The sequence below is a fragment of the Parus major genome, chromosome Z (assembly GCF_001522545.3).
Source record: "Parus major isolate Abel chromosome Z, Parus_major1.1, whole genome shotgun sequence".
NCBI classification, from domain to species: domain Eukaryota; kingdom Metazoa; phylum Chordata; class Aves; order Passeriformes; family Paridae; genus Parus; species Parus major.
In genome coordinates this window covers 70,199,310-70,203,765 of record NC_031799.1, presented here as the reverse complement: position 1 = coordinate 70,203,765, position 4,456 = coordinate 70,199,310, and positions in this window count along the sequence as shown.

The following is a 4,456-nucleotide window of genomic DNA, read 5'->3' as shown; positions in this document are numbered from 1 at the left end:
CAGGCTGAGCCCCTTTCCCAGCTCCCTCAGCCCCTCCTGGGGCTCCAGCCCCTTCCCAGCTCCGTTCCCTTCTCTGGGCACGCTGCAGCCCCTCAGTTCCCTGTGCTGAGGGGCCCAGAGCAGGACACGGCACTCGAGGTGTGGCCTCGGCAGTGGCAGCACAGGGACGGGCACTGCCCTGCTCCTGCTGCCGCCCCACGGCTGCCACAGCCCAGGGGCCATCGGCCTCTTGGCCACCTGGCCACCCCTGGGCTCGTGTCCAGCCCCTATTGACAAACCAGCCCTCAGGAAGCCCCATAAAAGTGCCAAAATGCAGACAGAAAAGACACACCAGGGTAATTTTATTTTCCAAGCCACCTGTGAGCTCCTTGGAGAGCGTGAGCTGTTCCCTGGTCACAGCTGCTAGATAAATCGGTGTGGTTAATGCTGAGGGGAAGTTATCCTGGAGATCAAGAAGCTCCCACCACGCCAGCTCTGTTTGCTGTGGATGGCAGGCCTGAACACCAGCCAGCTCCCAGCTTCCTCACTGGCTAGGCCGAGCAGAATCCATGCCTTTATTAACCTGGCTTAAAAAAAAATAATAAAACAAAAATCAGGGTTTCAGACCTTTGCCTGCTTTGCATGACGTGGTGAAGCAGAGATGGAGCTGTGTTTAGCCCAGCACCAGGCAGGCAGTGGAGATGGCTTTCCACCACCTGAAGGGCACAGGAAACAGGGAGGAGGTGGCAGTGGCTTGCTGCTGTGGGAAAAGCAAGAAAAGGTAAGGTTGTAAGTGTGCAGACAGGGTTTTCATGTTCAGCACACCCAGAGCAATTCCCTTCTCTGCATGCCAGCTGTGTCCCATTTTGGAAATAATTTCCAGTCCATGGTGGGAATAGTGAGAAGTCTGGGAAGTGCCAGACTGGGAGAAAGACTGTGAAGTGATTCAAGATGAACATGACAGGAGATTTAAAATACTTGAGAAGGAGAGGTAGAAAAAGAAATGAAATCTCCACAATGGAGAGGTGATGAGCTCAAGCTGTGGTGTTGAAGCTTGGGCAATGCTGCAGCAAAGAGGCACTGGGAGAGAAGGTGGGGCCTCTGTCAGGGGATGTATTTAAGAGCAGGTAAAGAAAACATTCGCTGGGAATAACCTGGACACCTAGAAAGTGGACTTGATGATCTCCTGAAGTCTTTTCTGAGAGACTTGCCTGCCTTTAGTGATGGTGATGGCAAGAAGTATGAAAATTGGGATAGGACCATTTGCTAGGCTGAGTTTTGAGGTCATTGTCAAGTATTCCCTTCCCTCCCACACCTACCCCTTGTGCTGGAACCAGCACACTGCTGGTTTTGCTCTCACAGAGGCTGCTTTCTTTTGTTCCCAGGAGATGGATGCTCACCCCTTAATTCATCCATGAATTGACAGCTCACACACCACAGCTCTGTGCTCTGCCAGGGGGGCCAAGGATGTGGCCACCCTCGTGCTGGATGGATGACAAAATCAGAGTAGGATTTGAATGCGTGGTGGTCTCCTTGACCCAGATAAACACACTTTTCCCACAAACACAGCGAATTTGGCCTTTCTTCTAAGTGCAGGAGAGCAGTGGGCATGGAGAGATAAAAAACCATTTCGCACTCACGCAGTCTGGGATGCAGTGGCCTTTATGCCCCTGAGTGGAGATCTGCTCTTATAAAATGCATTGGTGTCCAAAGCACTGGAAGCTGGACGTGCTGGAGCTTCCCACCCTGTCATTGCAGTGGCATTCACCAGTGACTCACCAGCAGCATGACAGTGGTGGCAGCTGCATCAATGCCTGCAGCTTCCCTCACACGGCAGCACAAGTGTTTTTACCATTGCTGTCTTGAAAATAATGTTTGAAATGAGTGAGGTCCCTCTGGAGAAGCTGCTGCCATTTTATTGCAGGCCTCTGCTGCAGAAAATCACACCGAGCTTGCCTGCTTTATGCACGGTGCCCTGTCAAATGGGGTAATATTGGTGACTTCCATGATAGCTCCTTAATGCCTGAGAAGCCTCTTCAAGGTTTATTTCCACAAGCTCTCCAAGGAAGCAGGCAGGCAGCAGCAGTGAGGCTTATCCAGGGGAAAAGTGGAAAGGCAGACCTGACTGGAACGCAGGGGTAACACTTCAGTGCCAAAGAGCAGAAAGTCCTCGATGCTTTTTGTCTCACAGCCCTTGCTCATTCCAGCTATCACACCTCATCCAGACAGCTCTGGAGCATAAAGACTTGTGTCTCTCTGGTTTTTTGCTCTGAAGAGCCATTTCAGGAGCTGCTTGCCCAGGAGTAACAATGAACAATGTCTCTCCCAGGGGAAGGGAATCTCACCAGCAGTCAGACACCCTGGTGGCATCACCCCTCTGAAAACCCCCAGCAGGTAAGGACTTGCTGCTCCTCCACTTGGGAAGCCTCTGAGGCCCCAGATGGAGCTTTCTGAGGCACCACTTCCATCCAAGGGAGTCTGCAGACACATCCCCCTTCCTCCATGGGTCCAGCTGGGCTGGGAGCTGCCTCTGACGTCTCACAGCCCACCTTGCAGGGCTGCCTGAACACCTCGTGGGCACCTTTCCCTAGAGGAACTTCAGTTCCCTAAACCATTAGAGCAGCTAGCCTTTTTCAGCACACAGCCTGAGTACTTTATTTTGCTGTTATTAATTCTTTATAGATCACAATCCCACCAAAAAGTAGCACTAATCCATTCCTTTCCAGTGCCAGTGAAAAGCCTTCATAGAGAAAGGAACAAATACAGGTAAAAAGTTGGAGGGTTGGTTTCTTTATTTGTTGCTTGCTTTCTGGAAAACAACTTAGGCAAAAGAACATCACTTTAAAAAAACACTCAGTCTTGCTGGCTCAAATCTGGTTTTGATTCTCAAAATTTTTAAAGTAAAATTTTAAAAATTTTAAAAGTAAAACATTTTATTTTCTATGTAAAGTCACAGATTTTTCAGTTCTCATTCATACCAATGCAGAGTGTGGAGGGATTATTTCTGTTTCCTTTAACTATTACAAAAGCAGTCTAAGTTCTCTTCAACTCTTCAAGGAAAATAAAACCCCCATATTTCATAGAGATATGACATCTATCCAGGCCCACTATAATTACAATATCAGCTGTCTCTTTTAATTTTCATGTTTACTGCATTAAGAAGGTAATGAATTGCAGTCTGACTCCCCTATGGGAACAGTGAAGTATTATTGCAGTATAAAATAATTAATTTGTTGTTAATTAAGGATAAACTGGATTCAGGTCCACACAGTGCAAACCCTGGAGAGGAGCCACCAGGGAGCAGGTGGTGCTGGTGTCACTGTCACCTGAAGAGGTGGCAGCTGCCCCTGAGCCTTCCTTCCTCCACTTCTTCAGGGATTTTTACTCCCTTTTTGAGGCTGGGAGTGGACACCATCCACGCTTGCTGCCTGAGCAGAGGTTGGGAAATCCCTCAAGTGTAACACAAGGGCTGGGGAGTAATCCAGCAGCATCAGTGCCAGCAAAAAAGGAGGGCTGGGGGCAGTGTGTGTGTGCAAAAAATCAACGTAGTGCTGCTTGGCTCTGCATTTTGCAAGGATAAAAACCCACGCTTTCTTACTGGTGGAAGTTTCTCTTGGCTTTTTTGCAAAAGCAACACCACCACACACTGGTGGCTGGGGTTGTAGTGAGACAGCACAGCAGCTGTGCACAGTGTTCAGTGTGCTGACAATCACAGCAGGGAGCAAATATGCCCAAGGGGCGGCATCTTCCCTGCAGAAAAGGTGGAGGGGCTTTTGTTCAGGGATTTTTCTTCGGGAAGCCAGCAAGTCATTTTCAAATTATTTGAATGGCCTGAATTCTCAGCTCTAAAATTGCTCCCCCCTCTATCTCATCCTGGTGAAGGGCAAAAGAGACCCTCAGTGCACATGGGAGTTGTATTAACCTTGAAAGAAGAACTCACTGGAAATTTGAGCCTCCCATGGTGGTCTGACCCTGGCTGGCTCTCAGGAGCCCACCAATATCCCCTGGTACTCTGCCTCCTCAAGCAAAGGGGGAAAACAAAGTGACAAAAGCTGGGTTGAGTTAAGGACAGGGAAAGATTCATCACAAATTGCCATCATGGTTAAAACGGACTCGGATTGGGGGAATTAATTCAATTTATTGCGAATCAAACAGATTATATATAATGAGAAAAAGGAACAAACCTAAAAACACCTTCCTCCCCTGCCAGGCGGCACAGGGGGATGGGAATGGGGCTTGTGGTCACTTCATCACACATTGCCACTCCTTTCTCCTCACACTCTTACCCTGCTCCACCTTGGGGCTTCTCCCATGGGAGACAAACTTCTCCCAGGGGAGTTTTCCTCCTGTGCTTCATGGACTGCTCCAGTGTGGATCCTTTCCAGAGGAAACAAAAGCTCCATCATGACTTAAACCAGAAAAACCTGCTCATAATGTGCCAAGTTTCTGTGATATTTATCTTAAAGCTCGTCCCAAG